Source organism: Myotis yumanensis, unplaced genomic scaffold (assembly GCF_028538775.1).
Source record: "Myotis yumanensis isolate MYYU_CA2020_CCGP unplaced genomic scaffold, mMyoYum1.0.hap1 SCAF_9, whole genome shotgun sequence".
Classification (NCBI taxonomy): Eukaryota; Metazoa; Chordata; class Mammalia; order Chiroptera; family Vespertilionidae; genus Myotis; species Myotis yumanensis.
Genome location: NW_027223760.1, coordinates 50,011,604 through 50,025,073, shown reverse-complemented (window position 1 = coordinate 50,025,073; position 13,470 = coordinate 50,011,604). Strand labels below are relative to the sequence as shown.

At 41.5% G+C, this 13,470-nt stretch overlaps 1 pseudogene; it reads right to left on the bottom strand.

Moving 5' to 3' along the window:
• Positions 1–473: 473 nt before the first annotated feature.
• LOC139016957 (homeobox protein OTX2-like) lies at positions 474–8,334 on the bottom strand (annotated as a pseudogene).
• Between the last annotated feature and the right edge of the window lie 5,136 nt (positions 8,335–13,470).

The following is a 13,470-nucleotide window of genomic DNA, read 5'->3' as shown; positions in this document are numbered from 1 at the left end:
AATTCACACAGCCCTGAAAAGGTTTTCAGTGCCAACTAACAATTGGTCATGAAATGTCAGTGAGCTGGAGACACGGTCCATTCCTAAGATTCAACCAAGGATTGGCTAAACCACTGGAACACCTCTGCTTAAGAAGGCTATGTCCTTCCCTCCTTTACTTCACAATTTAGTTTTGCTTATTTTGGTGGTTTTTGGTTGCACAAGGCTAAAATGCTTTTGATCACTTTGAGAACCAAGAAAACCAATGATTGAAAACTATGATAGGATCTTAGATTGGTTTGTCCATTTTAGGTTGCTGGTCAGTGGGCCCCTCTAAGGACCTTCACATTTCCTTCTATGCCTCCTGAAACATGGATCAGAAGATGAGTCTGAGTGTCATCCCATCTAACTCTTTTAACTAATACCTGGCTAAAACTGGAATGTCCAGCCCAGTATATTTAAAAATCACCCACAAAAAGAGGTTCTACAGGTCTTCACAAAACCTGGAATTTCCACAAGGATGTCTGATCTTTATAATGCAAGCAGTCAGCATTGAAGTTAAGCATCTAAGAGGCAGTTTGGTCCTTATAATCCAAGAAATCAGTGGTTAAGTTAAAACCTAAGCTTGAAGATCCATATCCCTGGGTGAAAAGAGAAGCTGGGAACTGATTGAGATGGCTGGTAATTGCATTGGTACCCATAAGGCTGAGTGTGACCCCTGGTCTCGGAAGCTGGTGATACATAGGGGTCAAATAAGATCCATAGTCCATGCCCCCAAAGTAGGAAGTTGAACCAGCATATCCTTGACTATACCTGAAACCTGAGTATACTAGTAGGTCATGGGATAGGACCTCTGCATGCAGGAAGAAGAGGTGGACAAGGGATCTGACAGTGGGGAGATAAAGGCTGGGCTCCAGATAGACACAGGAGCACTGCTGCTGGAAATGGCCGGCACTGCAGTGCTCGAGGGGGGAGTGAATTGGCCACTTGTTCCACTCTCTGAACTCACTTCCTGAGCTGGAGATATCTTTTTTTTTGCAGGCCTCACTTTGTTTTGACCTCCATTCTGATGGAGGCACTTAGTTCTTTTTTTAAAAATTTATTTTCCCTTTATTGATTAATATATTACAAATGTGACCTTATCCCCCAAATCCTGCCTTCACCCTCACACCGCTGTTGTCCACATCCATCGCTTATGCTTATATGCATGCATACAATTCCTTTGGTTGATCTCTCCCTCTCACCCCCACCTTCCCCTACCATCCCTCTGAGTTTTGAGCATCTGATCTATGCTTCTCTGTCTCTACATCTGTTTTTGTTCATCGGTTTATGTTGTTCATTATAATCCACAAATGAGTGAGCATGTGATATTTATCTTTCTCTGACTGACTTATTTCACTTAGCATAATGCTCTCCAGCTCCATCCATGCTGTTGCAAATGGTAGGAGTTCCTTCCTTTTTACAGCAGCATAGTATTCCATTGTGTAGATGTACCACAGTTTCTTAATCCACACATCTGCTGATGGGCACTTAGGCTGATTCTAAATCTTAACTATTGTAAATTGTGCTGCTATGAACATAGGGATGCATATATCCTTTCTGATTGGTGTTTCTGGTTTCTTGGGAAATATTCCTAGAAGTGGGACCACTGGGTCAAATGGAAGTTCCATTTTTAGTTTTTTGAGGAAACTTCATACTGTTCTCCACAGTGGCTGCACCAGTTTGCATTCCCACCAGCAGTGAACGAGGGTTATTTTTCTCTGCATCCTCGCCAGCATTTGTCATTTGTAGATTTGTTGATGGTAGCCATTCTGACAGGTGTGAGATGGTAACTCATTGTCGTTTTGATTTGCATCTCTCGGATGATTAGTGACTTTGAGCATGTTTTCATATGTCTTTCAGCCTTATGTATGTCCTCTTTCAAAAAGTGTCTATTTAGGTCCATTGCCCATTTTTTGATTGAGTTATTTATCTTCCTTTTGTTAAGTTGTATGAGTTCCCTGTAAATGTTGGAGATTAAACCTTTATCAGAGATATCATTGGCAAATATGTTCTCCCATGCAGTGGGTTTTCTTGTTGTTTTGTTGATGGTTTATTTTGCTGTGCAGAAGCTTTTTATTTTGATATAGTCCCATTTGTTTATTTTTCCTTTAGTTTCCATTGCCCTAGGAGCTGTGTCAGTGAAGAAATTCCTTTGGCATATATCTGAGATTTTGCTGCCTGTGGATTCCTCTAATATTTTTATGGTTTCCCATCTTACTTTTAAGTCCTTTATCCATTTTGAGTTTATTTTTTGTGTATTGTGTAAGTTGGTGGTCTAGTTTATTTTATTTTTTGCATGTGTCTGACCAAATTTCCCAGCACCATTTATTGAAGAAACTGTCTTGACTCCATTGTATGTTCTTGCCTCCTTTGTCTAATATTAATTGAGCATAGTGGTTTGGGTCAATTTCTGGGTTCTCTATTCTATTCCATTGGTCTATATGTCTGTTCTTGTGCCAGTACCAGGCAGTTTTGAGAACAGTGGCTTTGTAATACAGCTTGATATCTGGTATTGAGATCCCTCCTACTTTGTTCTTTTTTCTCAGATTCGCAGCAGCTATTCGGGTTTTTTTATTTTTTATTTTGGAGAGTTCTCTATAGACTGTGAAATATGCTGTTGGTATTTTAATTGGGAGTGCATTGAATCTATAGATTGCTTTGGGTAGTATGGACATTTTGATGATGTTGATTCTACCAATCCATGAACACGGTATGTTCTTCCATCTGTTTATGTCTTCTTCTATCTCTTTTTCCAATGTCCTGTAGTTTTCTGGGTAAATGTCTTTTACCTCCTTAGTTAAGTTTATTCCTAGGTATCTTAATTTTTTTGGTGCAATGGTAAATGGGATTGTTTTTTTAAATTTCTCTTTCTGTAAGTTCACTATTGGCGTATAAAAATGCCATCAATTTCTTGGCGTTAATTTTGTATCCTGCTACATTGCCAAATTCATTTATTACATCTAGTAATTTTTTGATGGAGTCTTTAGGGTTTTCTAAGTACAGTATAATGTCATCTGTGAATAACGACAAATTTACTTCTTTTCCAATTTGGATGCCTTTTATTTCTTCTTCTTGTCTGATCACTTTGGCTAGCACTTCCAGTACTATGTCGAACAGGAGTGGTGAAAGTGGGCATCCCTGTCTTGTTCCTGTTCATAAGAGAAATGGTTTTAGTTTTTGCCCATTGAGTATGATGTTGGCTGTAGGTTTGTCATATAAGGCTTTTATTATGTTGAGGTATTCCCACTTTGCTGAGCATTTTTATCAGAAAAGGGTGTTGGACTTTGTCAAATGCCTTTTCTGCATCAATCGATATGATTATGTGATTTTTGCCTCTCAATTTGTTTATGTGATGTATCACGTTTATTGATCTGCGGATATTGTACCAGCCTTGCATTCCTGGAATAAATCCCACTTGGTCATGGTGTACGATCTTTCTAATGTAATGCTGGATCCGGTTTGCTAGAATTTTGTTGAGGATTTTAGCATCTATGTTTATCAGGAATATTGGCCTGTAGTTCTCTTTCTTTGTGGTGTCTTTATCTGGTTTGGGGATTAGGGTAATGCTGGCTTCATAGAAAGAGCTTGGAAGTGTGCTTTCCTCTTGAATTTTTTGGAATAGTCTGAGAAGGATTGGTTTTAGTTCTTCTTTGAAAGTTTGGTAAAACTCCCCTGTGAAGTCATCTGGTCCAGGGCTTTTGTTTGCTGGGAGCTTTTTGATTACTGTTTCAATTTCATCAGTAGTTATTGGCCTATTCAGGTTTTTTTATTCTTCCTGATTGAGTTTTGGAAGCTTGTATTTTTCTGGGAATGTGTCCATTTCATCGAGGTTGTCCAGTTTGTTGGAGTAGAGTTGTTCGTAGTATTTTTTGACAATCCTTTGTATATCAGTAAGGTCTGTTGTTACTTCACCTCTTTCATTTCTGATTTTGTTTATTTGGGCCCTTTCTCTTTGTTTCTTGGTGAGCCTGGCGAGAGGTTCATCAATCTTGTTTATCCTTTCAAAGAACCAGCTCTTGGTTTCATTGATCTTTGGTATTGTTTTTTTGGTCTCTATGTCATTTATTTCTGCTCTGATCTTTATTATTTCCTTCCTTCTGGATACTGTGGGCTTTTCTTGTTGCTCTCTTTCTAACTCTTTGAGTTGTAGGGTTAGATCATTTATTACCAGTTTTTCTTGTTTTTTGAGGTAGGCCTGTAGAGCTATGAACTTCCCTCTCAGGACTGCTTTCATTGTGTCCCATAGATTTTGGATTGTTGTGTTTTCATTGTCATTTGTTTCCAGGATGCTTTTTATTTCTTCTTTGATCTCTCTGGTAACCCAGTCATTGTTTAATAGTATGCTATTTAGCCTCCAAGTGTTTGATTTTTTTTTCAATGTTTCTATTGTAGTTGATTTCTAGTTTTATGCCATTGTGATCTGAGAAGATGCTTGTTATGATTTCTATTCTCTTGAATTTGAAAAGACTTTACCTGTGTCCTAATATATGGTCTATCTTTGAAAATGTCCCATGTGCACTGGAGAAGAATGTATATTCTGTAGCTTTGGGGTGAAATATTCTGAAGATGTCAATTAAGTCCATCTGATCTAGTGAGTCATTTAGGATTGCTGTTTCTTTGCTGATTTTTTGTTTAGAGGATTTATCCAGTGGCGTCAGTGGGGTATTAAAGTCCCCTACTATGACTGTATTGCTATTGACCTCTCCCTTGATATCTTCCAGAAGTTGTTTTATGTATTTGGGTGCTCCTTTATTGGGTGCATATATGTTTACCAGAGTTATATCTTCTTGTTGAATTGCTCCATTTAGTATTATTATGTAGTGGCCTTCCTTATCTCTTGTTATGGCCTTTACTTTGAGATCTATTTTGTCAGATATAAGTATTGCAACCCCAGCTTTTTTCTCATTTCCATTTGCCTGAAAAATTTTTTTCCATCTCTTCACTCTCGGTCTGTGTGAATCCTTTGTTCTGAGGTGGGTCTCTTGCAGACAGCAAATATATGGGTCATGTTTTCTTATCCATTCAGCTACCCTGTGTCTTTTAATTGGAGCATTTAATCCATTTATATTTAATGTTATTATTGAAAAGTACTTGTTTGTGATCATTTTTATTCTTAATGTTTGTGTTTCTTCTTGTCTTTCTGTTTCTTCTTTTTACAGCAGTCTCTTTAGCATTTCTTGCATTGCTATCTTGGTGGTAATAAACTCTCTTAGCCCTTTTTCATCTGTGAAGCTCCTCATTCCACCTTCAATTTTGAACTGACAGCCTTGCTGGGTATAGTATTCTTGGATTCATTCCCTTGCTTTGCATCACTTTTTTTCATTCCATTCCCTTCTTGCCTGGTGTGTTTCTGTTGAGAAGTCAGCTGATATTCTAATAGAAGATCCCTTGTAGGTAACTTTCTGTCTCTCTCTGGCAGCCTTTAAGATTCTTACTTTGTCCTTGGTGTTTGCCAATTTAATTTTGATGTGTCTTGGTGTTGTTCTTTTGGGGTTCATCTTGTTTGGCAGTCTATGTGGTTCTTGGACTTGTGTAGTTTTTTTCTTGCCAGTATCAGGGAAGTTTTCTGTCATTATTTCTTCAAACAGGTTTTCTATTCCTTGCTTCTCCTCCTCTCCTTCTGGTACCCCTATTATTATTATTATTATTATTATTATTTTATTTCATATTTTATTGATTTTTTACAGAGAGGAAGGGAGAGAGATAGATAGTTAGAAACATCGATGGAGGAGAAACATCGACCAGCTGCCTCCTGCACATCTCCCACGGGGGATGTGCCCGCAACCCAGGTACATGCCCTTGACCGGAATCGAACCCGGGACCTTTCAGTCCGCAGGCCGACGCTCTATCCACTGAGCCAAACCGGTTTTGGCATCTGGTACCCCTATTAAGCGAATGTTGTTTCGTTTTGCGTTGTCCCAAAGGTCCCTTAGGCTCTCCTCTTGCTTTTTAAGTTTTTTTTTCCAGTTGCTCCTGTGTTTGTGTGTTTTTTCCTACCTTGTCTTCTAATTCACTGATGCGGTCCTCAGCCTCTTCTAGTCTGCTGTTTAAGCCTTCCATTGTGTTCTTTATTGCAGCTATGTCATTCTTCATTTCTTCTTGGTTCCTTTTCATGTTGGTGACATTCTCATTCAGCTCCTTATAATTCTCATTGAGTTGTGTGTATTTGTCATCCAGCCACTTGAGCATCCTTATAACGGTTACTCTGAATTCTTTCTCTGATAAGTTAGTAGCCTCAATTTCATTTAACTCCCTTTCTGGTGATTCCTATTTTTCTTTCTTTTGTGGATTGCTTTTTTGTCTTCCCATGTTTTGCTGTAATGTTTTAACTGTAGCTCCAATTGCTTTGCTACCCAGTTTCTTTTGGGTATGGTGCTACTGGTGTGACCTCTCAGGTCTCCTGGGCTTGGTAGTCTAGTGTAGCTCCCTACTTGAGCTATTTGGGTTCTCTTGATGTAGGCCTGTGAGTTGGAAAGGTGCAAATGAGGTGTCTAGAAGTCAGCAGCTGTGGAGGGGGTGTCCCAATTTTTGCTGTCTTGTGCCCCTGGTTGAAATCACGTGTGCCCAGCAGGGTCTCACAGTGGCCCTCAGGAACCGTCTGTTGGGGTGGTGGGGCTCAGGAGGCCTGTGTTCTAGAAAGGCGTGACTGTGGTGTCCAGAGTTCTGTAGTTGTGGGGTGGGCAGACTCAGCTTTTGCTGCTGCCTCCGTGGTTGGATACACGCAATCCCAGCGGCAGTTCACAGGGGCACCTGTGGTGTGTTTGCCAGCAGGGTGTACTGACACACTCTGAAGGGCCCTGGAAGTGAAGCCACTGGATTACAGTGTCTGTGGGCAGGTATCCCAGAAGAGGGAATTCAGCGTTTCTACAGCCCAGCAATGCACCCCTGTTTAAGTGCGTGTCCAGCGGGGCTCACAGCGGGGCCCCAGGGCTGCCTGTGGAGCGGTGGTCTTAGGAGACCTGCATGCTGGAAAAGCATGCAACTGTAGTGTCCAGAGTTCTGCAGCTGTGGGGTGGGAAAACTCAGTTTTTGCTGATGCACCTGTGGTGGATAGGTGTGCGTTCCTGGTGGTGGCACACAGGAGCACCTGCAGTGAGTTTGCTAGCGCAGGAGCACTGAAGCACTCTGAAGGGCCCTGGCACGCTTAATCGAGGCGTCTCTGGGCAGGTATCCAGGATGGGTGAATTCAGAATTTCTACTGCCCAGGGGAGTGCGTCCCTATTTGTGCAAGATCGGACCCAGCGGAGGCTCACTGCGGCTTCCCACAGTGCCCTGTGGATAGATGGGCTCAGGGGGAATGAGCAACCGTGGCGGTGCACTGAGCTCTGACGCACCCTGAGGGACCCTGGCGCTGAAGGGCCCTGGTGCTTAAGTTGCGCAGCTGGGTGTGTGGGGGCAGTTATTCAGGCAGAACGAATTCAGAATTTCTACTGGGGGGCAGTGCGCCTGTGTCTGTACAAAAATCACACCCAGCTGGGGCTCACAGTGACTCCCAAGAGAACTCTATGGAGTGGTGTGCCTCCGGGACCTGCGTGCTGGAGACACTCGAATGCGATGTAGGATGTCTGCCGCTGGGGAGGGGGAGTTGCACTTACTGCTGCGGGCGCAGTGTTCCTTTGGTGGTGGAGATCCCAGGGTCTTCGAGTCTGCTGGTGTGGCTGCAGGATTTTGGCTGGAGTGGCTGCTGGGTCGAGGGCAGTGTCCCAGGCCTGTCTGGGTGGTGGTGCTGATGAGTTCCTAGAAGAGGCCGCTCTCCCGTTCAAGATGGCGTGGGCTCCGTGCCCGAGTCCCACAGTCCGGGGAGTTCCCGCAGTGCTGGTAGTTTCTCCCTGTCCCAGAGAGCCTGGTCTGCCAGCCTCTGCTGCCTTCTGCCAGATTTTACTGTCCCTCACTCACTCACACACACACCACACACATCCACACACTCTCTTTTCATCCCCTCACTCACTTCCTATCCCTCACCTCTATCCTGCCAGCCGCCATCTTTTTTTTTTTGGCACTTAGCTCTGATTCTTAAACCACTACCTGCACCCTGGACTCAGGCAAGTTGATTTTCAGTGCCACCTCCTCCCACATGAAGATATCTGGGTAGCAGGTCTTAGCAAACAGTGCTTCCAGCACGTCTAGCTGAGCCTGGGTGCCCACTGTCATCCCCCCCCCCCCCCCCCCCCCGCACTGTTTCTGGGGAGTGGCTGAGGGACAAGAAGCCCAGAGCCTTGGGTAGCCCACCGAGGGGTGCAGCAAATCCATGCCCAAAGTGGTCAGACTTAGTCCATTGACTGGGTAAGGTGGTTGCTTAAGATAAGACATCATGCTAAGGTTGTTAGGAGGCGCAAAGTCAGCCCAAATCAGGGGGACCCAGCCAGAAGGTCCTGCTTCGACTGGAATGGACAGATTCAGGGTCCTTGGTGGTGGGTTTGAAGTGGTGGAATTTACAGCCGCATGGGAGGTTAGAAAAAAAAAATAAAATTATCCTTCAAAATTCCAAATAGCCAGGCAGCAAAGTAGACGTGATGAGGGCTGCTCTAGGATTTTTATTTTTAATAACAATGGAGGCTGAGTTGGAGCTGAGGTCAGTTCTGCTCTCAAGGAGATTTGCTCTGAAATTTTAAACTTTATGCTCATTCGCCATGATTATAAGTCTCTGGACACTAGAAAATGGTAAGCTTAATTTTTTCTGGGAAAATGGTTCCACTCTGAGGAGGCTTTTTCTGTATCCTCTGAGGAGGTATTTCTGTATTCTTTGCCACCTTGCTGCTGACACAAGTTAGACATAGCTTTCAGTGTTACTCATAGTATCTGCCCAATCATAGGCATCCATTCCATTGGGACATGACAGGAGCCTAGTGATTTAAAAGAACATTTCCTTGCTTTTTAGTGGCAAAATCTGGAGAAAGGCAGCAATAAAGCAGCTGACAATACACGAAAAACACATTGAACAGTCAACACCTTCTATTCATCCACAGAATAATTCCTTGGTGGAATTAGCAGGGAGGAGACAAGAAGGAGTGGAGCTCATGCAAGTCTAAATCCACAACAAAAGAGATGATGCAAAGAAGCCTGAGCAAGAGGGATGGGAATAATTATTTGATCAGAACAATGAAAATATAACACAAAAGCCACAGGAATCTATTGAGGTTGAAGGGGAGAAAGTGTAAAAGAACCAAATGAGTTACATTACAGGAACAGGCCTCAATCCAGAGATGAAAGGTGCTTTGGTGGTAACTGAGGACCCCCAGTGAAGCAAATCCACTTAATCTTTGATCACCTCTAGCCACAGTAGACTAACTGTGGGTTTAATTTTAGGTTGAGTCTATGACCTCAGGAAAATAATTGTTTCAAATGTTTACCCCATAGAGATTTTTAATAATTATTTTATAAAATCCTATTAGCATTGCTCAAACCCATTCTCCACTGATGCTAGTTACACAAAGCACTGTATATAGTAGACATTTATTTACTCATACTTCTTAAAAAATGGAAAACTAAATATCATACTAGTTACAGCTACATATGTGTCCAATTTTCCAAGAAAAAAAATCCTACTGGTTTATAAATTAGGAAACAACCATTGTGATGACATTTCCCACCCATCCACCCCAAAATAGCTGTGAACCAACTCATTGTTCATTTGATGTGGCAATTTTCACAATACAGAATCCCGTGGAAATCTGGAACTGATTTCCAGTGATACCCACCTTATGACTCCATGAATCTCTAAACAAGTCCCAAAGGATACTGTTAAGGATTAGAAAAGTCTTCCTCTGCCTCAGGATATCATTATTTACTTACACAGAGGTTTCTATCTATTTCCAGTAGAAAATAGCAGCCAACAGGGCTGTTGAGCGACAGTGTTGTCCTATGTAAGGTCTTTCTGCTATAACACTTTTGTAAGCATTTCTGAGAGATTACACTCATAAATGAACAGGAGACCCATGATGAATGTTTGGTAGCAGCTCTATCTCTGTGTTCCCATAAGATTCAGCAACAATGTCAGGTGACAGAAATCTACTCTAGTCTCACACATGGTTGCAGGAACCACTTCCCTTTCCCCAGGAATAAACCTACAGAGTGCTCTCTTTTTGGACTTTCTAGAGAATTGGACTTTTTTATTATATTTCTTTTGAAATGGAATTTCACCTAAGTTCTTCAAGGACAGGTGCCACAGCATAAGTTTTCCAGCTACAATGGTTGGCGTGGGCTGACTGACTTACAATGCACTCATTGTGATTATTCAATGATGATAAGACTTACTGCAATGCCTCCCTTCAGCATCCCTTTCTCTGCCCATCCTGGGAAAAGCAATGCTTGTTAGATGCTAGATAAGTTGTTCTTTACTGTTTCTGTCAGGTATCATTCACTGGGGGACAGTAATGTGCCTTATGGAGATATGGTGAATTGCCTGTTTCATGGCACTAATCTGAAAGCATCCTTGAATTCAATTCAACAGCCTGACTGCCAGATAGCTCTTAAAACCATGTAAAAAAAAAAAAAGAAAAAGAATGGGATTCTTATCTGGGAAGTGCCATACTGTAAAACTATAAGGATGGAATGCTGACTGACTGATGGATAGATAATGTTAAAACAGGAAAAGCAAAAATAGATTTGCTGGGAGGGAAAAAAATCACTTAATTTATCAAATTTGCCTACTTGTATGCTTCCTAGATTTTTTAATAGAATTTATCCATTTTTGTTAAAAGGATAAATGATCTTATCCAAACATAATTATAAAGTAGTTCAATCTACCTCTGTCACATCCCTTTTCTAATCCCTCTCCCACTCACAGAAGCCACTTGTCCACACCATGTTGCTTGTGGTCCTCCCATTTTACCCACGCCTCCCCCAGTTAAGTATCATTTAAGAGAAGAATCTGATACTTTCATTCACATGGAATATAACATCTCCACCAGAATGTGAGCTTTGCAGAGCAGATAGGTTTTTTGTCTGTTTTGTTCATCGGTGGATCCCAAGCACATAGACAGGGCCTGGCATATAGTAAATACTCACTAAGTACTAGTTGTTGAATGATAAGAATCAATGCTTTTCTAGATCTAGAAGTAAATGCAGTTTTTATTATATATTCTCATGTGTGTGTGAGCATGCATATGCATGTGTGCGGAGGAGAGAAAGAGATCAAGTGTGCTACAGAAGCTGAAAGCTTCAATATCTTGAATTTTGTACCTTTAGAAGGGCAATATGTACAAGACAAAACTGTGGAAACCCTCTCTTCTATAGCCTCTTCTCCTGCTACTCTTGAGGGGGAGGAGAAGGCTGCCTTAAGGGTACCCCTGTGAGAAGGTGAGGCTATGGTGTGAGAAGCTACAAGGCAACCAACCTTGTTATGGGCTTGTTCACACCCAATAAAGATGATGCCTGAGATTATGTCAAAGGCTGAACTTCATCTTCAGTATACATGGCCCAGTAGAGACAAAGCCCAACGCCAATTACCTGGAGAATAAAGAATAGTTTTCTGGAAAAATTCTTTGGTACCACCTAAAACTTAATTCCTGACATTGCCTAACTCTTCTTGGTTCCTGAGTCAGTTTACCTCTGAACTTTGGATTTCTAGAACAACACTGGATAGAGAAGACCAATCTTCTATGACTCTCCTTTCTCTTCTTAAGTCTTTGCTTCCCAGATTACAAATGTAACCTGGCCCTGGTAATACAGGTGTCATTTTATTATAATTATTTGTAAAATTATTAATGATTTCAACGTAAAAGGAAAAGACAGGTAAACAAAACCTACTATAATAAAAATTAATGCAACAAAAAATTTACAAAAGACTTACAAGAACAATTCATAATATGTCCTCTCTTTTGTAGAATCTTTCCCAATTCCCACAGCAGAGTATGGCTTTGTCTACCCAGCATCATTTGTCTTGGGTAACTGAACAATCCTTGCCCCTTCTTTTGGGGGTGCTGCCCTTCCCATACAAAAGACTCAGAATAATAAATATAGGTCAGTGATGGCGAACCTTTTGAGCTCGGCGTGTCAGCATTTTGAAAAACCCTAACTTAACTCTAGTGCCGTGTCACATATAGAAATTTTTTGATATTTGCAACCATTGTAAAACAAAGATTCATATTTTTGATATTTATTTTATATATTTAAATGCCATTTAACAAAGAAAAATCAACCAAAAAAATGAGTTCGCGTGTCACCTCTGACACGCGTGTCATAGGTTCGCCATCACTGCATCACTATATTATAAGTACTGCACTCTGGTGTCGGGTGAATTTCCCGCCAAAATATAAGCTGGCGCGGGCAATTATTTAGGTTTCCCGCGCAAAATCAGAGTTAGTTTAAAATGCCTATATCTTTTGAAGTATGGGTTCTATTGAAATGGGTATGAAACGGTTCGCATACGCAGGTAGGTATCTTTGAAACAAATATTTGGTAATACGCAGTTACAATCGGCCCGAATTTACACGTTTCCTGCACTCCACCGCAAATCTATATGAACCGAGTTAAGACGGCTCCCGCCGAGTACGCGCAATTCACGCGAGCCGACTTAACTCGTTTCCCGCAACCCAAGTGTTAAGTCCCTAATATGACCCCAGAAAACCCCAACACAGCACCTCCCAGAGGGAATCTGTCGTTTACTCTTTAGATCCTGCATAGGAGCTTTTCTACAAGCTGGGAATTTATCTTTTGCCTTAGTGCAGGGGTGGGGAACCTTTTTTCTGCCAAGGGCCATTTGGATATTTATAACATCATTTGCAGGCCATACAAAATTATCAACTTAAAAATTAGCCTGCTATATTTGGTCAAACATTTGATTAACTCACCCCTAATGCCTTGGCAGGGGCAGACTAAATGATTTTTGGGGCCTTATACGGCCCATGGGCTGGACGTTCCCCACCCTTGCCTTAGTGCTTACTACAGTGCCTGGCACGTAGTAGGTACTCAATAAACGTTTGTTAAATGAATGAATGGATTCAGAGAGAGTTCCATTACTTAAAAAGATGGTGTGATGTTAAGTTCTAGGGAGAAAGCAGAATTATTTTATTCTTTATTTTTCTCTTTCTTGGCAAGAATGATTTTCAAACAAAGTGGTAGATATACATTATGGAGTAGTGGTTCTCAAAATGTGATCACTGGACTAGCAGCATCAGCATTACCTGGGAACTTGTTAAAAATGCAAATTCTTGAGCACCAACTCATTCTATTGAATCAGAAACTTGGGGGAAGGGACTAGAAAAGTGTGCTTCTAAAAGCTCTGCAGAAGATTCTTATGATGCTAATTTGATGACCAGTGGTCTTGAGAAGTAACCGAAGCAGTAAAAGAATATAACTCTCCATTCTGATAAGCAAATATAACTATTCCCAGATACTTTATCTTCCAAGGTAGTGAAAGAACTTGTTGGTGTGGTCTTCAAGCCAGCATTAATTTTTTTTTGGGGGGGGGGGGCATAGAAAATAAGAGAGAGCCCTAAAGGGTATTTC